The following is a 26,945-nucleotide window of genomic DNA, read 5'->3' as shown; positions in this document are numbered from 1 at the left end:
TCTCTGAGGAGGTTTTTTTCAGGGTATGTCTGACATTGCCGTGTTGATGACATCACTCTTGCGAATATCTTTTAGTTCCTGACATTGCATTCCTAGACAACTGCAAACACTTCTTCAAGCATTGTAAATATGGTCTTATCTTCTTGTCAAATTGTAATTCATTTTTCAAAATTGGAATTTTAGATTCTAATTCTCTAAAATTTTCCCTGATCCATTCAGTCATAGTGAATAGCACTATCCTTTTGTCTCATTTATACATTTATGATCCTTTCCTTTATTATAGCACCTGTCATACAGATTTGCAATAGTTGCATTGCATCATACTAAACCTTTTCATCTCTTTGAAGTCCTATTTCTGGGGGTCCAAAATCTAACATATTTTTGGGCACATATGTGGAAATACTCCAATAACCGTCAATTGAAAGGGTCTCATTTATATCTTTACAAGCATAATTGTCTTAATTCTTTAAAATTGATTTTCTTTCTATCCTTTGCATTTGATTTTGTGTCTGTGCCAGTACTGATTTTCAAAACTTCATAAAATAGGGTCAAGGTTTCAAGGCAAATATGTTGTCTAGATTATGGCAAAGACCAGCTAGCATTTTTCAATAATATGACTTGTTAATTAAAGGTGTAGAAGATGCTGTCATGTGAAAAGACAATTGGAAATTTTGGCTCTGTGACCACATACTTTTATATATACTACCCCAAATAATGTTTTGTTTTCATTTCTTAAAAACAATAGTGTGTAATGATGAAAACAGAATAAGCAAAAATGGTCTATCCATTAAGATGAGGATAGGGAACAGAGGGAAAATGAGTCCAAGATATCATTTATATTTTGCAGCTACCTTTTACGTAGCAATTTGCTATTAGCAATCTCTGATTTAAATGTATATTCAATAGACCATTTTGCTTTGCTTATTTAAACAAATAATGATATACATATATATATATATATATTTGTTGTTGTTCTCCACTACCACTGCACTGTGCCATGCCTTCTGCTACCCATTATAAAAAGTTATTTGATTTTCTCACCATCACTTCCTAAAGAAATGAGTAGTGTAGCAATTTGCTATTAGCAATCTCTGATTTAAATGTATATTCAATAGACCATTTTGCTTTGCTTATTTAAACAAATAATGATATATATATATGTATATATATATATATATATATATTTGTTGTTGTTCTCCACTACCACTGCACTGTGCCATGCCTTCTGCTACCCATTATAAAAAGTTATTTGATTTTCTCAACATCACTTCCTAAAGAAATGAGTAGTGAGGCAAACAGAGTTAACATTATGGTACAGAATTCTCATAATTGTTTCTTGTGGCTTTTCCCCAAAATCCTGAATAAAACAGCAGAAAACAAAAGCCCTTTTACACAAGTGGAAGGGATGTTTGAAGGAGTTTTTTTTATAATTTGGTTTTGAGAAATCTGCAACTACTATAAATGAAGTTGTGAAAAGCATGCACCCTATTCCTCCTATAATGTTATATTTTATCAAAATAATATATATAGTTTAGTTAGCATCAGTTTTAAGAGTTTTGTTCCTGAAATACAAACCTCACCCAAATCTCGAACTCATTTTTCACTTCACCAGGGGAAATAACTTCCAACCTTTTTAGCATATTCTTATGATATTTACCTTCATAAATCTAAATAAAATACTAATATTGTGTGTTGTATATTTTTCTATTTAGGACATTATATATTTGTTTTCCATTGTGGAAGATGGAGATTTAGCTTTTCTGCATTGCCTCACCCCACCCCACCTTTACCACAAAGACACAGATGCACTGAAACACTAATTCACACACTTCTTATCCTCCACAGTCCCAAATATAATTATATCATATAGTTAGTTCAATAAATATTCAATGTTTACAGCATTGTGACTACATGAATGCAATTCACTGCTGAGTCATGCAGTGTACTATCTGATTTTTCCTTTCTTTCACATTTTTTCTTGGTCCTTGAAGTAAATAAGTGTTTTTGTTTACTTTTTAATTTATTTTTTGTCTGTATTTTTATAATGTTACATTAAAAAAATATGAGGTCCCCATATACCTCCCACCCCCCGCACCCCACTCCTCCCCCCATAACAACAACCTCCTCCATCATCATGAGACAGTCATTGCATTTGGTGAATAAATCTCTCTCAATTCTGTGCTAGAAGTACTTTTCTGTCTTGGTATATACAAATAAATTAAGTATTCAGTCACTTTCTCTTATTGAAAAAATCCTCCTTGCCAAGTTCCTCTATCCTTCCTATCTGGATAGGATGCTTCCTAAATCAGGTCAGCAGCTCTTAGCTCAGAATATCCTTTCACTGTCATTCTAGGTATTTCCTTCAGGTTGCTTTTCTCTGGAATTCCCTCCTTAAGTTATGGGAAATTTTCCTGTAGTCATTTTTTGATAATTACTTTCTCTCCATTTTTACTGTTTTCCTTTTTTTTCTTGGATTTATATTATTCAAATGATGAACTTCCTAGAATAGCTTTCTTTCTCTCTTTCTCCCTCTTAACTCCCATTTCATTATTTGTGTGCTCTACTTTCTAAGAGATTTCTTTAATTTAAAAACCTCTTGAGATTTTTCTTGCAACTATCTGATTTCAATTGCCAAGAGCTCTTTGCTGTTTGATAACTATTTCTAACAGCAATCTATTCTTATTTCATGGGTGCAATAATATGTTTTATCTTTCTAAGATTACAAAGAAACACTTTTGAAGAGATCTTCCCTCCCTGTTTAGAGTCTGTTTGGAGATAGTTTTCCATTTGTTTGTTTTTGCCTCTATTTTTCATCATGGATGCCTTCCACAATGTCTAGCAATCTGTGGCTCTCTGCTCATATTTAAGAGTACATTAAAAAGCTGATTGGGAAGGAGATGCGGCTCAATCGGCTGAGTGCCTGCTTCCCACATGAGAAGTCCCAGGTTCAGTTCCTGGTGCCTCCTAAAAACAAACAAACAGCAAACAAACAAAAAACCAACTCAGGGGAGCATGAGCTCAGGCTTCCCAAATACTAGCTTTTGGGTTCAATCCCTGGCCCCTGTACCTCAAGGAAACTAAGGAAAAACAAAACAAAACAAAGTTGATTGGAAATTGCATGCCTGCGGGCAGGGTTTGTCAACTGTGGATTTTATTATGTGGTGATTTATCTTGGCGATTGATAATTACTTTCTCTTACTACATTTTTACTGTTTGTTTTCTCTTTTTGAGACCTGATATCTGTATGTTTAGGAATTTTTCCCAGATTCCCCAGAAGAGTGTCTTCTATTCTTATGCCAATAGATTCCAGATTTCCAGTCACCTGGGAGTGAGGTGGCAGAGAAATGGGGTCTCAACCTTCAGAATGTAAACATGCACTTGATCATGAACTTTTAAATTTAGAGCCTCTTCTAACTGTGCAGAGATCCTCTCTTTGACCCTCTTTATAATAAAGAACCTTTATATGCGAGGATATAGTAGCTGTGATTGCTCAACTATATAGAGCCAAAGTGAGAATATAGGGTCTAATTGCTTCTTCTTCCTTTTTTTTTAAACAAATCAGTTTTATTGATACATATTAATAAAGCATAAAATTCGTCCAAAGTGTACAATCAATAGTTTTTGGTATAATCATATAGTTGTGTGTTCATCACTTCAATCACTATTAGAGCGTTTTCATTATTTCAATAAAAATAATAAGCAAAAAACAGACAAACAAACAAATAAGAAAATTTCTCACTTCTCAATCTCTGTTTCCCCTGCTGTACATAGCTGCTATTTCTGGCTATTCCTGCACAATTATTTATTTATTTATTAAGCGTTTTATTGAGATACATTCATGGCTTTTAGTATAATCACAATATTGTACATTCATCATCTCAAAAATTTTAGAACAATTTCATTACTCCAAAAAGAAAGACTCCATACACCTTTGCATTTCTTTCTCATCCCTACATAACCATTAACCTAATTTCACCTTTGTAAACAGATTTATATTTACTTTTTATGTAAATGGACTCATACAATATGTAATACTATGTGCCTGGTCTCCTTTACATAGTATATGTATTTTTTGTATGATATTAACATCTTATAGTAGTAAACCTACATTTGTTCAGCTTCAAAGAAAGATGGCTAATTGCTTCTTAAATAGACTTTCAACTATCCCAGTTTTCTAGCTTCACCTTCTTCTCTACTTCCAGAAGTAAGTGGTACAGCAAATTCATAATCCTTTGATGGTATGAAGAAGGGTTTCTGTGATACAAATCACATTATTTCTCTGTTTCTCTGTTTTAAAACTTCTGGCTTAGAATTCTTTTTTTTTCTTCTGACCAACTATTGTCCATCTTTCAACAATTTTTTTGCTGAAGTCTCCTTTCTCATTCTGGTCGTAATTTTTGTAACTTTATAATAAAACAGCATTAATGATTTTTTGTTGTAGTTTTTTTTGTTGTTTTTTTTTTTTTTTTAGGGGTTACTGGGGATTGAACTTGGGACCTCCTATGTGGAAGCAAGCACTCAATCACTGAGCTACAACCACTCCCCAGCATCAATGTTTAACTGGATTTAAATAAGTAAATAAACAGATGGATGGATGGATAGATAGATAGATAGATAGATAGATAGAATTCTACATTTACTATACCAATGGTCTTTGTACAACATTTTAAGTGATTACACAAGTGAGGTACTAAAGGAAATTATTATTAAGAATTGTGAATTCATAAGCTTTCTAATCTATAGTCTTCACTGCTTTAGCCTAGAATTGTGAATGATTAACTTGTCCTTTGTCTTTTGGAGTGTTGTAACACTGCTATGCAGGCAGCCCCTCACCTATTAACCAAAAAACAAATGTTTAAAAGGAACAAGTTATCAGATGTGGCATTTGCACATCATATTTGTATCCCCTAAAACTAAAAGCTGAAACCTTTATGCTCCTATTCAGTATACCATGAATAGAATAGATCAAAGATCCCTCGAGACATCAGGTCTTTTCTGTGGAGGGCTGGCTATCCCCCACCCTCTGCTCAATGGATTCTGTTACTTTCATGAGGTCATTCCTCATAAGTTGCAAGATTCATTGGAATTCTGAGGTTCAGAACCCCTTAAAAGGGATGATTCCCCAAGCTGCCAGTTGAAGTTTCACCCAGGAGAGAACTCTGGGACTCTGGTTGGCTGCAAAGGGACTCCCAGTCGTTATGTGAGATCAGATGTTGTGTTTTCCCCCAATTTGGTGAGTGGTTGTATATACTTTTATTGTTTCCTATGTCTTTAATCAATTACTCTTCTTGTCTCTGATTGCACAACTATTTTAATGATTTGCTATAACATGAAACTCTTGATTGAGTAAAACTGCCTTTGGATTTAGAGTTTTGGCCTCTTCCTTAACAGAGCATTTTGCTGTAATTGGCAGGATTCATTAGATATTAAGTTTCCATTATTGCTCACCTTTATTTAGCAAAACATTTTGGCACAGTTGGCAAAATTCATTAGATATTAAACTTCCATTATTGTTAAACTTTCTTTAGCAAAACAAATTTATGCAAAAGTTCTAGAAATATGAGCATATGCATAGAAAGTTTAAGTGTGAATTAATAATATAGTAGAAATTTCTGTGTTTTATCAGAAAACTATACAAACATTAACATATGCCAAAATTATAGTAAAACTCAAAAAGCTTCATAGATATATAGCTATGTTTTTATAAACAATTTTAGAAAAACTTAACAAATTTCAACTTGACCTTCTAAAATGGGCTACTTTGCTTTCTCTTCAATCCCTGAAATATTTTGTATCAAATTTTCTATTATCTCATCTCCCAAAGAGCACCTTTTTGGAACTGGCACTTGACCTTTCAGAAAGTCTCCTGACAGCTGCTAAACAGACAGTCTTTCTCCATAATGTTGGCACAGCTTTCTTCTTCCTCTCTTCTCTTCTTCTTTCTTCTGTTTCTCTCTCATTCTCTCTCTGGCTCTCTATCCCAAAATTCTGTCTCAGAATCACTCTTAAGATAGCAAATCATACTCTTTTAAAAACTAAAAACTTCTAAAGCGCAGGGCAAGGATTTTTAAAAATCACAATATTTGTAAAAGAAAATTAGATTGTCTATCAGATTCTTTCATTAGAATAAGATTCAGAAAATTGTAAGTTTATTTCATTCAACTCCTAAGTGGTATGACTCTTATGATAAGTAGTGAATTCTCCTGAAGCCCAACTCTGAGTCATGCTTAGAAAAATCTCAGAGATTTTTAATGGTAGACTGTGCTTAAGTAGCGAAGGCATTTTTTGACAAAAATTCTTCTTTAAATTGAAAAGACAGTTTCAAGAGCTGACATCACTATTGAGCTGTACACATTTGCAGTCCTTTCACTGCAAAGAACTCAAGAGTATTATTAATAACAAGAACTATTTTCCCTTCTTCTGGGGAAAAAAAAAAGACACTCCAAACAAATACAAAAAGAACCAGACACTAATTATAGCCCATTGTATTGACTGTAAGAAGGAATTAGACAAACTATAATCCCTCCAAGAAATGCAATCAATTCATGATCTTCATGACTTCAAGATTCCTTCCTAACTCTAAACATCTGTAAAAGTAATGAAGATTTTATATGTCCTGATATGGAAAATTGTCCAGGATATATTGACAATTTTTCACTTAAGTTTAAATTGTAGGTACAAAGTGGTCCTATTTTGGTTAAAATATTGGGTTTTTAATTTACTCTTATTTCCATTATAAAACAAAATATTTCTACAAAACATTAATTTCTTTTTCTTAGTTAATATTTCACTCAACTGTTAGCAATATCTTACCTTTATTCACAACCATTTCCTTAAGAGAATAATAATAGCAACTACTTAAATATGTTTTACTACAGTGAGGGCACTCATTGAAGAGCTTTATAAATACTACCTCATTAAATCTTACAACAACTCTAAGAGGCAATTGCTATTATTTTCTCCAATTTGTAGAAGAGGAAACTAAGGTTAGGAGAAGCCAAATTTCTTTCTCATTGTTGCATAGCTAATGACAAGTTGTGTTGGGTTTTGACCCTAGGCACTTTGTTTCAATAGGCAATCTTTCCAGGCTCACCCACTACACTATGATGCTATAAGATTTTCTTTCAATTGCCCATTAAAAACATTAACTTGATGTTCATGCTGCTTGGCAATTTGATTTTACATTTACTTTCTGTCCTTTTATTTTACAAATATATATTGAGCACCTATTATATGCAGAATACTTCTTGGTAGTTCTTGCTTCCCTTGGCAGCTGGCCCAAAGCTTACCAGTCCTCTTCAATGTCAGATCCAGTCATCACATACATTTCTAACATCATCATTTCTCCCTACAGTGACAGAAAAAAAAAAGGCATTCCAAGATGCACTGAGAGATGTAAATACATCTGCTTCGATATACTCTGGGACTTACAATTTCCCAAACTCACTTTATGCAACTCAGTATGTCCTTGTAATAGAATAGGTATATATACTCTTAAAAAATTGTTGACAGGTATTGGAGGTTTAGCTAGATGCCACCTTAAATTCATACAAACTATTGTGGAAGAAGCCAGTTACTTAATATCTCAAATGATGGACCTCCTGAAAAGAACAGCACTTTCTCTAGGATTAAAGATTGGTAATCTGGTCAAGAATATGCATGGGCAGGAAACCTCTGTCTTAGTTTGCCAGGGTACTATGACAAATACCACACAAGAGGTTGGTTTAAACTACAGGCATTTACTGCCACATAGTTGCAAAGCTACAAGTCCAAATCAAGCTGTTAAGAGAGGCTATGCTTTATCACAGAAGTCTACAGCATTCTGGTGCTGGCTGCTGGCAATACCATATTTCTGGTTTCCATCACACAGTGATATCCTCTCGCTCTGGTTTTTGTGACTTCCAGATTGTCTTTAAAAGGCCTGCAGTAATTCAGATTAAGGCTCACCCGGGTTTAGTTTCACCACACCTTAATTAAAAATAAAATCTTCTAAAGGTTCTATTGGCAATGGATTCACACTGACAAGGACTGAGATTAATATTAAGAAAATGTGTTCTGCAAAAGGACAAATATTGTATGGTCTCACTAATAGGAACTAAATATGATGCATAAACTCACGGAGGTACACTCTAGAATATAGGTTACTAGGAAATAGAATGTAGGTTGAGAATGGGAGTTGATGCTTAATATATGTAGCATCAATAATAAGGTTAATTATGAAAGTGTGGAAATGAATAGAGTTGATAGTAACACATTATTGTGAGTATAATTAACATGGCTGGTATGTGATTGTGGCTGAAAGGAGTAGTCTGTGAATGTAAATGTCAATTGAAAGGAAAGTAGAGAATAATCTAAGGAATGTGTAATTGTGATTTCATTGTTGGTGGAATATTGTGATTAATGCTATAAATATAAGAATGCTCTTTACGAAGTGCTAAGAATATGGTGATACATGGGGAAATTACAGCTAATGTATCTTATGGGTGATACTTAACAGTAATATTCTAATAGTTTGCAGCAATGGTAAGAAGATATTTCAATCCTAAGAGACAACAGTAGGGGGAATATTTGAGGGTATAAGATTTTTCCTTTTGGAATAATGAAAGTGTTCTAAAATTGACTGAAGTGATGACACAACTCTGTAATGAAAATGAGAGCCACTGAGTGCACACTGAATGGATTGTACAAAATATGGAACTGCATAACACAGGAAATCCAGTGGTGAATGATGGACTGTGGTTAACAGAATAAATATGAGAACATTCTCTCATGAAAGATAATAAACATATAACAATTGCTATATATTTGGGTGAGTTGGGGGAAAATACACCAAATGTAAGATACAGGCTACAGTTAGTAGTAATGTTTTGACTATGCTCTTTCATCACGTGTAACAAATGCTTCACAACAATGCAAGGTGGTGGTGGGAGATGGGTGGAAACCGTTTATGATGACGTGCATATACGTTTTGAATGTCCACAACTTTTACTATACACTTATTGTTTATCTACATTCATGTATGGATGATAAACATCAATAAAAAAAGTTTAAAAAAAAGAACATGTGTTTTTGGGGTACATAATTCAATCTACCACAGCACCTTCCCTCCATTTAAAAAAAATTGTAAGCTTTCAAGGCTTATTAGGGGTTCCTAAATAAATAAGAGGAAAATAAACAGGAAAATATGAGAAAGCTAGTGAACCCAGTGAAAACCCAGAAAAATCACTAAGAGTATAACACTTGGCAGGGTTTGGTGACCCAGTCCTGGGTTTGGGGACAGGAAGGTTTTCCAACATCTGTCTGATGCCTGTGGACAATAATAGAGGTGAATGATACATTGTTGAGTCCCCAGTTATAAATGCATTGCCATTGTTGATGCAATCTCTGTTAATTAAACTTACTTTCTACATCGTAATATTGAGACCATTTAGGGTATAGCTTGACTAGTTAACTGGTGACAGGACTGCCTTGGATTCAAGTACAAATGAAAGCCTTGCAGAATAGGAGGTGCTGAGTCTCTACATCTGTGGGTTAAGGGTAGCATTCAAGCAAAGAAGCTGTATGTGGAACTCATCCAAGTGTGAGGGGTTTGTAAAACATGTGTGTTTTACCCTTTGATGTCCAGCACAATGCCAAACACAGTTAATAGTGTCAATAAGTATTTGTTATGTAGATGATAGTATAAATAAATATCTGAAATAATATATATATATATCACGCAAGGAGTAGGAGATTACAAAATGGTGAATTCATCTTAAGAAAATAAGAAAGAAAATGAATTCATAGTAAATAGTAAAACATAATGTAAAAAATATGCCTCTTTCCAATCTTACATTAAATCTCACAGAGGAGAAAAATGGTCATGTTAGAAAGTTTAGGAAAATAGTTTAATGAGTAAAAATAAATTTCTATATGAATTGCAGAAAATCATAGACAGAGAGCAGCTAATAGAAGTGATTAATGCAGAACAGAATTTGAAGCCAAAGGGAAAATAATATATTTTTAAAAATGATATATGCAAATCCATACATTTGGCTAAAGTTATAAATTTTAGCAGTATTAAAATGAGTCTTAAAATTGACAAATTGACATCATGCAAACTACAGTGTCCGGGTTTGTTGATTTTTGTTTGTTTTTCTTCCTTTTTTTTCCCCCCAAAATATAACTCCTGAGTATCATAGTAATCACAACTCTTTTTAGTGGTTGAAAACAAAATATTTTGCTTAAGAGCAGTATAATACTAGGTTTGTCAAGGCAATAAAAAAATCTTGTTTTTTTATTTCTCTAATAGCTAGATTGATCTGGTAAATAATTTCAATTAGAGAAGATATAGGAATTTATAAAATAAAATGAGTAGTACCTTTGATATTAATATCATTGTTGCAAATACATATGTTTAATGTATGTTTCTATCCATCTTTTCTCCCCAAATCCTTATGGCCATTGGAGGAGCAATAACTTCAAGATTATTCCTTGGCAAAGACCCTAAATATAGTTATTCATTGTTGCAAATTAATTATGGTCCTATATATTTTGACATATATGCTTTAACTTATATGTTTTAACATAAACCAGTTAATTGTTTAACATGCTCTAAGGAAAATTATGGAGCATAGCAAGGCCCATATCTCAACACAGAGCAAACCATCTGTGATGGTTAAGCTAATGTGTCAACTCGGCCAGGTAATTGTGCCCAGTTATTTGGTCAAGCAAGCACTGGGCTCATTGTAATACAAGGACATTTATGGGCTTTAGTCATCAGTGAGTTTACAGCATAGATGGCTGATTACATCTACAGGGAGACTACCATCAGCAACAAGTGATGTTTTATCCAATCAGTCAAATGCTTTAAAAGGGGAAGTGATTTCAGCATTCAGTGAGAGAATTTCCCAGCTCATTTTTGGACAGCTAACATCTCTGGGAAACTCATCGAGGACCTTCACTGGACTTTCATTGGAGCCCTGGTTTGCAGCCTGCCTGATGGCGGCACCTGATGTTTGCATTCATTCAGTCACATGAGAGACTCTTATAAATGCTCATACTATTTACAGATATCTCCTGTTAATTCTGTTTCCCTAGAGAACGCTGACATATACCATCTGTACCAGAAAGTGAGCAGAGAAAATATTTATGGGCAGGGCCAAGATTCACTTTAGAAAAATTTGAATATGCTTTGATTCATAGGTGAATGGGTGATTAAAACCACCAAATTTCTGCTGCATTAAACAGATTATAAACTTTTTTGAGGACAACCTGCAATAGATTCTTGCCTGACCACCAGGATCAAAAGGAAATTATATCTTCAACTAGAGCTCTCTGATTGGCCTAATTCAGTTAGATATAATCCTAAGATTTTTGATTGGGCTCTAGACCCAAAAGAATTTGTGGAAAATAGATTAATTACTTCATATTGCAACTTTCAAATAATTTAAATATTCTTATAGATTATTTACCTTCAATTTATCTGTTGATATATAATGTTGATTACTTTAAATTAAGTTATTTACTGCCAACTGTGCAGTATATCATTGCCTTACTGTGCAATATAAAAAATAACAATAATGATGATAATATTAATGATAATAAAATAGAAAAACACATTTGATGTATGGCATAGGGAGGAGATATTCACTGAGGTAAGAATAAAAAGTTTCATGTTCAATATGTATTGAGAACCAAATATATTCCATGAATTGTGCTAAATATTTTCACATATGTTTATTGAATTTTATCCCTATTACAATTCTGGGCACTATTCTGCTTATTTTACATTTTAAGAAACTAATATTAAAATAATTAAATGGCTTTTTCAAGGTCATGCTAAACTAAGTGGTAAGAGCTGAGATGCAAACTAAAATCCTCCAACAAGCACCTAGTCTCACTTTGTATTTTAGTTAATGGGCACAAACATCCAATAAGTTACAAGGGATGAGAATTATCCTTGACTCATGTGTTGAATCTGTAATCAACTCCTCTCCTTTCGACTTCCACAACATCTCCACTGATAATCTAGGCCACAATTGTCATCTCATCTGAAATAGATCAATCACCACTTAACCAGTTTTTTGCTTTAATTATTTTTACCTTACAAAATGAAATAAAAATATTATTTAAAACATAAATCAAAATATATTGATACCCTTGCTTAAAAATCTCTGTTTCCCATTACTCCTAATAATTTTTGAGCTTTAAAGTGCCCACAGAAATGTTTGCTTTCACATACTAGTTGTTTTTCTCTTCTTAGAACTCTTCATGCTGATGTCTGCCTCAGGTCTTGCTATCTGCTTATTTCAGCTAACTGGAAAGCTCCCCTTTCACCACCCTGACCCCTCCTCACACCACACATGCTACCAATATCCTCACAGAGCTCAGCTCTTTCTGGTCATTTAGACCTCAAACTGAAAGCCATCCCTGAAAGTTTTCTTTGAGTATCCCACCTAGAGTAGTTCTGTACACTACACAAGGTCTCTTGACCTCATTAACCTGCCTTTTTACATCATTGTACTTAACACTTAACTCATTTGTACTGGGTTGAATAGTGTCCCCCTCCAAAATTCATATTTACCAGCAACCTTGGAATGTGGAATTTGGAGAAAGAGTCTTTGCAGATGTAGTCAGTTAAGATGAGGTCATACTGGATTAGGACACCAATGGCCTATGTCCCTAAAAGAAAGCCTTGTGAAGACACAGAGGCACAGACACAAACAGAGGGACAAAGCCTATGCGATAAAGGAGGCAGAGTTTAGAGTGAGGCAGCTACAAGCCCTGGAACATCAAAAATTCTTGGCAACCAACAAAAGCTAGGAGAGGCAAGGCAGGATACTTTCTTAGAAACTTCAGAGGGATAGTGGCTCTGCTAACACCTTGATTTTGGACTCTCACCAGCCAGAACTGTAAGAGAATCAATTTCTGTTGTCTTAAGTCACCCAGTTTGTGGTAGTTTGCCACAGAAGTCCCAGGAAACTATACAACATTGGAAGTTATTTTATTTTATACTTTGGTCATTATTCATTGCTCTCCCATATGCAAATTTATAAAGAGTTAAACTTTATCTCTCTCATGCACTGTTGTATCCCAGAAGTTATACCAATGCCATCAAATTATAGATGCTCAATATTTATTACATGAATGAAAGGAGTCTAAGATTTATTCTACTATAACTCACTATTCTTCAAGAACATGTAGCATGCAGTAGGTATGTTATATTGGAGATTCATTTACCATTATACAAGACTTACATTGTTATTTTCTGTAAGCGAAAGCATGGTTATTACAAGTAAATATCACTTGCTCATTGTTTCTACAAAGAGTACAATGATTTCAGATTCCCCATGAACCATTATGAGTTTCCCAATTGGGAAGGAAACCAGTCTGGAGATATTCAGAATTATAGTCATATTACTCATGGCAAAAGAGCAACTAATTTTTATTTTATTAACAATTCCAGGCTAAAGAAAGCAGTCAACATAAAGAAAAGTGGAGAATTAGAAAAAGGAAGAGGAGGGAATTTTGGTGAAGAAATAGAAATATAGCAAAAATTCATAGTAAATTTTTGGCAATTACAGACCAGGAGCCATGATTATAGGAGTTTATTCCATCTTGATAAGTCACCCAAAGTATCAAAGTATTAAAAAGTAGTTAGTAGTTTCCTAGCTACTAAAACAAATGCCATGCAATGGGTTGGCTTAATGACAGGAATTTATTGGCTCACAGTTTTAGAGGCTAGAAAGCTTGCTTCCTCCTCCCCTCTGGAGTCAGTATGTTCTGGCTATCCAGCAACCTTTGGGGTTCCTTGGCTTTTCCATCATATGGCAACACAAATGTCAGTATCTTCTTTTTTCTTTGGGTTCCAAGTTATGACTATTCCCTGTGGCTTCCCTCTCTCTCTTATTTTCACTCTGTTTACAAAGGATTCCAGTAATCTGGCTTAAAGCCCACCCATATTCAGTTGGGTCTCATCTTAACAGAACTAACATCTTCAAGAGATCTTATCTACAATGGGTCTACATCCATCAGAATGCAAACCAAGACCAAGACCCTGTCCAACCTGGGGTAAACAATTCAAACTCTAACAAGAGGACAAAGAAAGTTTACAAAAAAGCTATAAAATGTTCAACATCAATTTAACAAATGACACAAACCTCAACATAATGAATTTCTAAATGAGTATACCAGACCGAAAAACACAAGCAAATAAACTATAGGAAAACAGAGTGAAGACCTCTGAAGGTTGCAGTGGTACTATGGACTGGAAAACAGATTAGATTATCTGAGTTTAATTTTAGCTATTTCTGCTTATTAGTTGGGTGGCCTTAAGCAAGTACTTTAACCTCTCTTTGAGTTAGTTTCAACTAAACAATGGGTAAAATAATAGTATCTGATTTGTAGGTCAAGGTCTATTTCCCTTGTATTTATTTTATTATCATGATTACTATTTAATTTGTGGTGGTTGGGCAAGAAGGGGCTCTTGGAAATGAGGGAAGTGGCTATAGTCCCAAATTCACACCTTATCATTGCCACCACCTTATCCCCAGATATTCTCCCTCCTTCCTCCATCACCATGACCCTCATGACCTCATTCTTATTCCAGATTTGTAAAAGCATTCAATTTCTACTTTGCCAGGTCCTATAAAGAAAAAAGAAGGAAGTGTATATTTGATGAAAAGGAAAGAGAAAAAAATAAATCTATAATCTTTATATATAAGAACCTCATGAGGTATAGAAATATTGTTAAAAGGAAGCAAGATATTCTGAAAATAAATTCTTAAACTTATTTAAGACTATTTTTAGAATAGAATGGAAATGTGGTATATTTAATTGTAGAAGGCATCACATTTTTTATCAAAAGTACAGTGATATTATACATACACAAGTACAATCTCAAAATATAACAAGAAAATACATCAGTTAAATTCCATTTTAGTGGTAAAACACCAGTGTTAAAAGGAGCATAGTTTGGGAATGACAACCTGAATTTAAAGCATAGAACATAACAAAATACCAAATATATCTGCATGTAAGAATATAGAAAGAATTAGCCAAAGGATGAGGAAGACAGGTGACAGGAATGTCTCAATAAAGAAAGAAAACTAATACACATTGTGACATGTTACACATTTAAATTTTGCAAGAAAATTGATAACCATTTCTCTTACAGGAATATTTTATGAAAAACAGCAGTGCCTGAAATAGGAAAAATCTAACATATGTTCAAAATCTCAGTCAATACTTTTTTTTTGGCAGCTCTTTCTTATGAAGTTGAGAAAATGGCTTGCAATTTAAGCTCAGACACCTGTAAGTATGTTCATTAAAATTAAAGTTTTAGCCTCTCCTACTTACAAAACCATTAACCGATAGAAAATTCATATTTGTGTGGCAGGGCACTATTGTCCAAGGAGTATGGCACCTGTGTTTTTTTGAAGTTTGAATATGTTTTGTCTTGTTCCCTATTTAGGTTTTTTAAGCTGGAAAATGGGCTGAAATTAATAGGTGAGATGGTATAATGGCTAGTGTTTTTATTCTTTACTCATTCACCAGCAAGTAATGGGTCATCCATTACCAAGCTAAGGAGAACAGGACTCAGACTCTTCCTTCAAAGAACATACACTCTTGGGGGAAAGACAAATAGATGAAGGGATAATTATTAGTATTATATAATGGGATAGTTGCTAATAAAGATTGGAAAGAATTAGCAAAGAGGTAAGGAAGACATGGTGAAAGTTAAGTCTCAATAAAAGAAGAAAATTAGCAAGTATTAAGTAGTTACTATTACCTCAGCATTGTGCTTGCTAGTTCTCAAATATATTTTATCATTCAATCATCTCAACACTATAAAATGAGTAAGATTGACTTTTGTGGGGTGTGGTTAGGCAAACTGAGGGATTTAGAGGAATTGAGTAGGTCATCCCTCAGTCTTCAGCTAATATGTAATGGGGAAAAAGTTTAAATTTAATAATTTGAACCTTCCAAATTATTGCATTTTGAAACTATTGACGTTTCCAAAGTATTAAAATATCCAAAAAAAAATCCTAAATGTTGAAACACTTAAAATATTAAAGAAGTTGTAGATTGACAAAGAGGAACAGGACATTACAAATCATAACCAAAGCCTGGTGGCATGAAGGAGAACAGTAAGATAGCGGAAGAGCCTGACATCTGTGTGACTGGAGCAGAGAGTACCTGCATGGGGTCATGAGAGGCGAAGGAAGAATAGTGGGCAAGGGCCAGATGTGGACCTTACCAGTCGTGGGGATGCAACAGGTGCTTGTAAGCAAGAGGATGACATGATAAATGTATGTGTTTATTGTGTGTATATATGCTGTCTAGATCCAGATTGTTAACACTTCACTTTGTCTTCCTGACCTATGTCAGCATTTACAAGAACTTTACAAAACATCTGTAGCTATTTTCTCCTCAGGGAATTTTTCCAGTCCCTACTCCTTCCTCCTATTTCTAATCATCACATTCTTTTTGGTTTCTCCAATTTCCATTGGATGGAATTCGCTGACACTGGTTTTTCATCTTTCCATGATACTTTTAAAGGACAATTCAGTTTAATAGTTGTTTGACTTTTATTTTAGCATCTGTTCATTGTACCACAATCCTAAGTTCCTTCCCATGCAACGCTAACCAAAATCAAGCTACCAGACACTGTTCTTCTTCTCAGGAACATAGCCATTTTAATCCTAATTGTCTAGTAAATGAGATTGTAGAGTAAATGTTACTGGAAGCAAGTATTATTATTGATGTTTGTATAGCTCAAAGGCCAACTGAGGTCATTGAGTCCTTTGAGATTTTTACATGAAGCTAAATTGACACCCCCGCCACTACCATCTATGTTCAGTGGGAAATCTGATACCCACCCTCATATTCCTAAAAATTCCTCAAGCTTGCTTTTTTTTAAAGTTATTTTTAATTCAAATTTTCATGACTTTTCTTAAGCCCTGATCTCACTTATATCTCACTTCCACATTCTTTCCATGTCCTATACCAACCTAGAATGCATATGCTTTAAATAGCTGTCCCAAGAGACCATTCAAATAAGAGTATATGTGTAGCAAACTTCTGAATTTGGGAGCAATTGGGGATAGCAGCTGCACTTATACAATTGCCAAACAAATGCAAAATTAAGTATTAAATATTACTGCCCCTAAAAATCTTCCAACCACATTCCCTCAATTCCAAAATCAGGAATTTATTAGTGGCTGACACTAATTAAAAGTACCATCTCCTCCCATGACACTCAATGATATTTCTGTATTTTCTCTCTCATTCTGTCCTCTCCTACCTTTCTCTAGTCTCCCTCAATTCTAAATTTCAGTACATTTCTCTAATAGGACAATTTATCTATTTGATTCTTTCCAATCAAATCATGCACCCGAGTGTTCACATTTCATACCTAAAGAAGGTAATATGCTAAACAAAATGGCATTTCTCTGGAAGGAAATTCTGCCATTAAGGGAAGAAGTGACTCTACTTAGTTGTGATTTTAAATACAATTTTTTTCTTTCTCTATTAGAACTCTGAAACTCATTGGCCTTTTAATTTGGAAGCAGAGGGATACAAATATTTGTTGAATGAAACAAATTAAGAAAAACAAAACAAAACAAAACCAACTATCATTTAGTTACATACAGATAGAGCCAGAAAAGGAAAGGAAAAAGGAGAAAGAAAAGGTGGGAAACAGACAAATGAAGGAGCCAGGAGCAGGGAGAGAAAGGTATAGACAGGAAGAGAAAAGAATCCATTAATAGAAAGGGAAAGCATTAGGATAAGGAAGCCTAGGTTTGAAGAAAAATTTAGTTAGGAGTAAGGCCCCTTGGTTGTGGCTTTAATTAGAATTTAAATAGAATTTTCCAATCTGTTCAAAACCCTCCCAAAGGCTTTCCAACATAGAATAAAATCTAGTGTCCTTTCAACAGCCCTTGGGGCCCTGTGCTTCTACTTCCTTGCCTCTCTGACCTCCCTGATCTCATCTTCCACACTCTATCGTTGCTTTCTTCATTCCAGCCACAGAGAACTTTCCCTCAATAATAATTGGTGTACTCTCACTTCCAGGGCCTTGTACTTGGTATTTTCTCTTCCTGAAATGTCTTGCCTCAGATATTTACATGGCTCACACATATACCTCCCTCAGGTCTTTCCTCAAATATCAGCTTCTTATTGAGGATTCATCTAAATATTTTATTTAAATTTGCAGTCCCACCCTGACCACCTTTACCAGCTCTCCCATCTACCACCCTTGCTTTACTGTTCTGTAGTGAAGATCACCTGTGGAATACTGGTTATTTTACTTATATGTGTGTCTCGTGTCTATGTTCCTCTTTAGAGGACAGGGATTTCTGTTATTTTGTTTACTACTCCAAAAACTGTGTCTGGCACATAGAGTTATTAAATAAATTTTTCAGTAATAGTTGAATCCCAAAGCTATTATCAGTTACCTGAATTGTGTATTTTGATTAAGTAATTATCACTTTTTCTTCAAGGCTTCTACCCAGAAAAGGCTGCATGGCCTGCAAAAAGGGGGAAAGCAGGAGAACCTGGAAACTAGCTGGGATCCTGAGTTATTGAATCAGTAGACCTGTGGTCTTCAAACATTTTTTACTCACGTACCTCCTAAAACACTTTTTGAAAACATGGTGCTCCCTTATATATTTTAAGAATGACATTTGAGATTATTTAATAAGATTAATCACAAAGATCCATTGTAACCATTGGGATGTTAAATAAAAAGCTTACATCACTCTTTTAAATGGATCTAATGAAATAAACAGCAATTAGATACTTGTATTAGTCAGCCAAAGGGGTGTTAATGCAAAATACCAGAAATCTGTTGGCTTTTATAAAGGATATTTAATTAGGGTAGAAAGCTTATAGTCACAAGGCCCTAAAGAGTCCAACTCAAGGTACTATAAGAGGTACTTTCTCACCTAGTCATTGACCACGTGTTTGAGCAAGATGGTGGGTGATGTCTGCAAGGGTTCATCTCCAGCCTTCCTTCTTCCTCTTAAAGCTCCATGGTCCCAGCTTCTTTCAGTATCAGCTATAGGCTGGGATAAGTCTCATCTCTCTCCCAGGGCTCTTTCCTCTCTGGACTCAGCAGTTCTCCTCTTTCCACAAGGCCAGCTGTAAACTATCAGGTGAACAGCTGTCTTTCTTCCCAGACCTCTGCCATGTCTAATGAAGCCTACTCACTTTCCTCACATATCTGCTTCTCTGCATTTACTTCCCGGGGCTCCAAGATCAAAACTTCAACTTTCTCCTCCGCTATGTCATTTTCTCTGCGAGTCCCAGCCCACGTCCTACTGATGTGGCCCAATCAAAGCCCTAATCATCATGTAATCAAGTAAAAATGAAACTTCTGAAGTTAATACAATCTAATATGCTCAGGGGAACAGAGAAGTTTGCAAACATAATGCAATACCTGTTTTTGGAATTCATAAATAATACCAAACTGCTACAATACTCAATATAATCTATTAAAAATGGTTTTCCCCAATAGTTAGAAATTTCACATCATTTCTTTTTCTCTTTGAATCATGTTTTCATTCCACTTTTTTCCACTGAATTTTATGTTGATGTCATAGGTTTACATGCTTGAAAGTCATTTTGCTGATCACTTTCATATTATCTATGTGGAAATGTTAGCATATTTTGAGTATGCAATGGATATTCATATTTGAATTATCCTTATTTTAGTATATAATTTATCTACATAATATAAATATATAACATAATTTCAAAAGGATTTATTGGAAATACTTCACTAAATGAGATGGATGGGGCTATTTTTATCCCAATTAGTTGAGGTACTCTTGGGTAATTATCACTTATTGCTAGAATGAGACAGGTTCAGTATCACACTTATTTCTGTTCAAGACTGAGAAACTTGTCCCATAAGTAAGAATATGGGAATTTTAATTATTTGAAATCCTTCCAGCTATAAGATAGATACCACACAGTGCCATGCTGCATCATAAAAATTATTTCTAGTTATCTTTTAGCTGACGGCTCCATTAGATCCACATTCAATTTTGTTGAAAACAACAAATTGAAAACCATCCCTGCTACCCAGACATAAAAAGTTATACACTTTTCAATACCAACACCAATTTCCATTTGTTTGGTGTCCTGGAGGTTTTCCTACCTGGGGTAATACACCAAAAGTGAGGTATAAAGTATGGTAAATATATATTTTATTTTCTTTTGTGTAAAGGAATAATGGTCATTAGAATGAGTAGAGTAGGAAAACTTGAATCCCACTGACTCTTTCTCAAGCTCACCAATTTTAGGAAACTGTACAGTTTGAACCTATACATGTATCACTTGAAGATACTAAATCATTCCCTTAAAACAATCCCTCTACTCACATACCCTTGTTTGAAGCTGCTACTGTAATAAATTAGTCTCATAAATGAAGGTCCTAAATTAGTTACAGGGTTAATAAGTTTATGAACTTATTATGCACTTTTTAAAAATATTTATTTATTATTATTATTTTTAATTACATTAAAAAAAAATATGAGGTCCCATTCAACCCCACCGCCCCTGCCCCCCACTCCCCCCACAGCAACACTCTCTCCCATCATCGTGATACATCCATTGCACCTGGTAAGTTCATCTCTGAGCATCACTGCACCCCATAGTCAATGGTCCACATCATAGCCCAGACTCTCTCACGTTCCATCCAGTGGGCCCTGGGGGGATCTACAGTGTCCCGTAATTGTCCGTGAAGCACTATCCAGGACAACTCCACGTCCCGAAAACGCCTCCACATCTCATCTCTTCCTCCCGTTCCCCACACCCAGCAGCCCCCATGGCTACCGTTCCCACACCCATTCCACATTTTCTCTGTGGACATTGGATTGGTTGTGTCCATTGCACACCTATGTCAAGTGAGGGCTTAGATTGCACATGGCTACTGGATGCACTCTTCCCGCTTCTAGTTGTAGACACCCTAGGCTCCATGTTGTGGTGGTTGACCTTCTTCAACTCCATGTTAGCTGAGTGGAGTAAGTCCAATAAGTCAAAGTGTAGGAGCTGAAGTCTGTTGAGGCTCTGGGCCTGGGTGTCATATTATCAGTCCAGAGATTCAAATCCCCTACATATATCTTAAACCCAGCACCAACTACAATTCCAATAAAGTAGCATGCAAGTCTTGTGAAAAGAGATCCCCTCTGAGTCCATTTCCATCACGCAGAAACACCAGCTCCAAAGAAGGGCCATCTGTCATGGCAGTGAACCCCTTCTGCCATGACCATAGAACCCGTGGGTCTCTTTATCCCTCAAAAGAACCAATACCTGGGGTTGTATCTACCTTATCTGTCTCTTAGGCTCTGTTCAGTTGTACATAGGGGTATTCCTTCTGACAACCTCCAGACTCTTTTTTAGAGACTCACAGCCTTATAATCTCATTTCTCCTTTCCATTTCCCCCTTACATTAGGTCAAACCGCTTCCCGAAGTCATGTTATTATATGTAGACAGGTATATTCTGCTGTTCCACATTGAATCTTTAATTCAAGGTCATTTTTTAGTTGCTTCTTCAGCTGGTATGTGGTAGTGATCCCTCGGTGCCAGGGAGGCTCATCCCCGGGTGTCGTGTCCCACGCTGGGGGGAATGCATCACATCTACACGCTGAGTTTGGCTGTGAGAGTGGCCACATTTGAGTAACATGAAGGCTGTCAGGAGGAAACCCCCAGGCACAGTGCTACTCTAGGCCTTGTTCTTATTGCAGGTGCATAGGCTCAAAAGTGTAGCCATTAGTATCAAGAGCCCACTGTTGGGCCCTCCTTCCTTCCTGGTTCTTGCCATTGCACCTGGAGGATTGCCGCTGCTCTCCCAGGGCCCACAACAGTGACCCCCCGGCCAGGAGCCCAGTACCCCCCCAGCTGTTGTTTTTAATTGTTTCCACTATGAGTATATATAGACATTACCATATACCCTGGGCATATGCCCTGTATAACTCCCTGTCAACCATATATATCCTGTCAATAACATCCCATATCAGTATTCCTCCGCTGCCATTGTTGAACCACTCTGTGATCCAAAACTTCCCGTAAAGTGAATCCCAACATAATGCCAGCTTCAGAAGTCTTAGATCACCAAAATTCATATATACAATATACAGTATTTCCCCAGATCCACCATAAAACCTTTTCCCTTCCACAGCAATAATCTTTTAACTTATTCATATCATATTTCCTGAAACTGATGTACAGATTCCGAAACTATAGTTTTCAAACAAGGTAACATTTGTGCTTACTATGTGGTCCATACTTTAGGTTGTACAGTTTTCTAAATTTTTTAGTTATCCTATGTTTTGTCTTATGGTTTTCATTATTAGTCTGTCGTCCCCTATATGTTTTTGGTGTAATATTAGCTGTTTTATATTCATCCTCGTGTACTCTCACATAACTCCTCTTTTGCCCCTTATTTACCTTTGTTCCATCCATTGCACGTCCATTTTCCCCTCCCCTTAGGGCCCACAACGCCTGCCAATCTAATGCCCTGGGAGCCGTCCTTTCTCACGAGAGCTACAGTTCTCTCTATTCGACGGCATTAGTCTTCCCCAGGATATGGGTTCACCCCACCCAATGGTAGAACCCACCTTGGCAAAATGAGCCTTCAGCTATTCCCTCCGGAGTCCGTCCCGTATTATGCATTTTTTACTATCACATATTCTTAAAAGATTCACATGTTCACTGGCATATGAAGAACATATAAATGTTCTTTGATGAATAACCTGATTAGCTTGTTTAATCCACACTTAGTATATCATTTTTGAGCATTGCACGCTTTTCCTTTTTAACATTATTTGAAAGCTTACTGAACTAATATTCCATTGGTACACGTTTAACACTATGCTGGATGTTGTTACTGAAAGGCATACATATATATATTTATATATCCATGGATCTATATATATATTTCAAGTAGGATCTTTGAGAAACAGATGGTTGATGAGGTCATAGGAAAGTGAGTTCTGACAGTAAGGAATCTAATAGAGCAGACAGAGACCTAAGGGCTAAGCAGGATATTGTGCTTTCAGAAAAGAAAAGAAGGTAGTTGAAGAAATATGGAGGTGGAGGGGTATACTCATTTTCACTACCAAATTATTACATAAGAGACTTTGACAAGACTTTCCAACATCTAGGACATTTCATACATATTCAATAGATAAGCTGCTGCTGATAATAGAGCATTTCTTTTCCTGAAGCAGTGGCTGGATAGGGAGCCTAGACAGAAAATAACTTTGCATCTGCAGAGATCAAGGAAGTTAAGCAAATTCATTAAGCCTCAAATGGATGCTAGGAAGAAAATTGTGATTTAGGAGGGGAGAAAAAGGAGAGCAAGACCTAAAACATAAGGACTACATGGAAAGCTGACTTACCTGGAAAGATTATACAATTCAGATTAGGGCAATAAGTTCTTTAAATTAATGTAAGAAGAATGAATATGTAAGATGGAGAAGATCTTAAATTTTTGGTTTGTTTGTTTGTGTATATACATAGTCAGCTTTCTGCTTGAGGCTGCATAGCACTGTAGTCAAAACGTGGGCTAAATGGCAGTGCACGTTTTGGGAAAAGAGTGACACAAGAGAAGTGAAATGGATGATCTGGCCTTAAACAAGAAGTGAAATCTTTACTGAGCTACTAGATAGGAGGAACTGAAATCACCCAAGACACAGAGCATATGACAGGTTGTGTCCAGGAGTCATCTCTTAAAGGGCTTGTTTGGATGAGCCTTTTCTCTTCACAATATCCAGAGCATACATTTAAAAACAGATGAGAAACATAGAAACCATTGCATAGACAAGTAACAGAGAATGACTGAAAAGTATAGAAGATACCCATCGAGAATTTATGCAATTCTTAACAGTAACACTTTGTTCATATGGCCCCTATAATATTTAATTCTTCTGGGATTTCTATAAATATTTATTGAATGGTCATGGACTAGGTTGAAATAACTGTGAACTGGGTGCCAACATAAATTCCAAAAAATCAATTTCTCAGTAAAACCTGAACTTTTAAGGTCCCTTTTGTACAAAAGTCTACAGTTAGGCCACAGAATTTCTAAAGTATGCAAGTTCCAGCAATGATTTACATGTGAAATCCAAGAGCAGGCTTATATTTAGCTTTAATATCAGTTACTATGACAACCAATGGGCTATTTAAAGTTATTAGCATTCTAACCCACTGAGCTAATAATATGGACAAGAATGCCATAAAAGTTGAGCAAATGCAAACTAATTCAATGTCATATCACATAACAATGACAGGCAAAGTCATATAGGCTTAAGAGGGTTCAGAGGGTTTGGGAACACACAGTTAAAAGTAGAAATCAATCAGCAATTCTTATAACTAGCAGCTGTTATTGATACCTAGTATGCTTATCATGTTCTTAAAGCTTCTTTAAATCTATGCTTAAGATTGGTAAAAACAAAACAAAAAGTGACATTTGAGTGGATAAATTGATATTTAACCAAAATACTTTATAGCTACGTGGTCTGCATTTTACTAACTAGCCCCTGCTCCATCTCAAGTACAAGGTCAAGAGTGGGATGTAAAATTAGCTCAGGGATATACAGAAGATTTTAAAAAGAAAAAAAAAGTGATGTTATAAGGAAGAAAGGATCAAGTTTCATGAACTGCAGCTTGAAAGATAGATTCATCTGCTAAAAGCAGCAAAGAATGGTGTATCATAAGATGTTAAAACAGATGGCCTAAGTCAGTGCTATATCACACAAGTATGGAGACTAGAACTAAATTAGCCAAAGTCATATTTTTATTAACAAGATGTCAAGTACAGCAGCAAAAATACCTTTGGGGAGCTAGCTTACTTCCAAAAAGGTTTTCCTTCTTACACTTGATGCTATTTTCTGAATTCCTCCTGATCTGCTGCATATGTTTAAGCATCTGGGTATTTGCCATGCCCATATGAAAGAAACTAACCTCTCCTCTTGAATGAGGCCTCCTTGTCTTATGAGTCTACCTGGCTGAAGGAGATAAATGAGAGTAAAGTAAACAAGCAGCCAAGGAGGGCATGCTATATTGTATACTCCTGCAGATAGTTTGTGACACATTAAACAAGCAGAGTTCATTAATTAATTGGTCTTTAAATTAACTATAAAGAAAACAACATTAAAATCTGGTGAATGGCAGATGTTGCTAAGGGGTCCTTAAGATTATTAAAGGTAAAGCCTAGAAATCACTCCTAGAATGTGGATGCACATGGTAGTGGGTGTGAACAGAGAGCTGTGATTAACTACAGACTTTTCAGCTACAAAATCAGCAGTTATTTTATACTTCTGGTTCTTATATTTAGGTTTTTGATGCATTTCAAGTTGATATTTGTATATGGTGTGAGGTAGGGGTCCAGCTTCAATCTTTAGCAACTGGAGATCCAGTTTTCCCAGCACAACTTGTTGAAAAGACTATTGTTTCCACAGCAAGTCATCTTTGCACCCTTGTCAACAATTACTTGACTGTAAATGTGAGCTGATTTTTGAATTCTCAGATTTCATTGGTATGTATGTCTGTCATTGTGCCAATACCGTACTGTTTTGACTACAATGGCTTTGTAATAAGTTTTAAGGTCAGGAAGTGTGAGTCCTCCAACTTTATTCTCCTTTTTCAGTATGTCTTTGGCTATTTGGAGTCCCTTATCTTTCCATATAAATTAGAGGATTGGCCTTTTTTTTTTTTTTCTGTTTTGGAGTTTATTTTTTGAGTTGTAAAGATTATTTCTCCTTCCCTACTTTAAAATTTTCTGTATTTCCCCATTCAATCCTGGTTGTCACAACCAGACAGACAGAAAGCACAAGGATCTTCTTTTTCTTGCATCTCTAGTGGAAACCTTAGTAGCAGACATTAACTGTTCCAGGTCAGAGATGCATTGATGATTGGCTTTTATATTTTTGCAAATGTTAGGATTTTGATTTGGATTGTGTTGAATCTTTAAATTGCTTTGGGAAGAAAAGACATCTTGACAATATTTATGTTTCCAGTGAATGAACATGGGATGTACTTCCGTTTGTTAAGGTCTTTGATTTCTTTTATTAATGGTATGTAGTTTTCTGTGTATGAATCATTAACATCCTTGGTTAGATTAATTCTATATAGTTGATTCTTTTAGTTGTTATAAAAATATAATTTTTTTCTTAATTTTTTCTTCCAATTGTTTGTTAACAGTGTATAAAAACCCTGCTAATTCTGGGGTGTTGATTTTGTACCATTCCACTATGCTAAATTCATTTATTTAGCTCTAGGAGCTCTGTTGTGGAGTTTTCAGAATTTTCTATACGTAGGATCAGGTTATCTGCAAAAATGAAAACTTTTACAACTTCCTTTACAATTTGGATGACTTATGTTTCTTTTCTTGCCTCATTACTCTGGCTAGAACTTCCAGTATACTATTAAATAATTGTGGTAACAGTGGGCATCCTTGTCTTGCACCTGATCTTAGAGGGAAAGCTTCAGTATTTCACTATTAAACATTATGTCAGCTGTGTTTTTTATATATGCCGTATATCAGATTGAAGAAGTTTCCTTCTATTTCTAGTTTTCTAAAAGTTCTTATCAAGAACTTCTGCTTGATTTTGTTAAATTCCTTTTTTGCATCAACTGTGATGATCATGTCTGCCCCGCGCCCTTCATTCTGTTACTGTGGTATATTAAATTAATTAAATTTCTCATGTTAAACAACCCTTGCAAAGTTGGTATAAATCCAACTTGACCATGATGTCTGATTCTTTTAATAAGCTGTTGGGTTTGGTTTTCTAGTATTTTGTTGAGGCTTTTTGCATTTGTATTCACGACAGATATTGCCTATAATTTTTTTTCTTCTAATATTTATATTTGGCTCTGTCATGAGGATGATATTGACCTCATAGAATAAAGAGTATTCTTTCCTCTTCAATTTTTTTAGAGGGTTTTATCAGTA

At 35.3% G+C, this 26,945-nt stretch overlaps 1 protein-coding gene and 1 non-coding gene across 2 annotated transcripts in view; both read right to left on the bottom strand.

Moving 5' to 3' along the window:
- MDGA2 (MAM domain containing glycosylphosphatidylinositol anchor 2) overlaps positions 1-26,945 on the bottom strand; it is a 1,021,793-nt gene that overhangs the window by 543,330 nt on the left and 451,518 nt on the right. The window lies entirely within an intron of this gene.
- Positions 25,771-25,899, bottom strand: LOC111763264 (small nucleolar RNA SNORA31). Its single transcript, XR_002796160.1, has one exon. It is a non-coding gene; the product is annotated as a small nucleolar RNA SNORA31 (small nucleolar RNA).

This window comes from Dasypus novemcinctus, chromosome 3, assembly GCF_030445035.2.
Source record: "Dasypus novemcinctus isolate mDasNov1 chromosome 3, mDasNov1.1.hap2, whole genome shotgun sequence".
Taxonomy (NCBI): domain Eukaryota; kingdom Metazoa; phylum Chordata; class Mammalia; order Cingulata; family Dasypodidae; genus Dasypus; species Dasypus novemcinctus.
The sequence above is the reverse complement of the archived record's forward strand: the minus strand, read 5'-3'. Positions and strand labels throughout refer to the sequence as shown.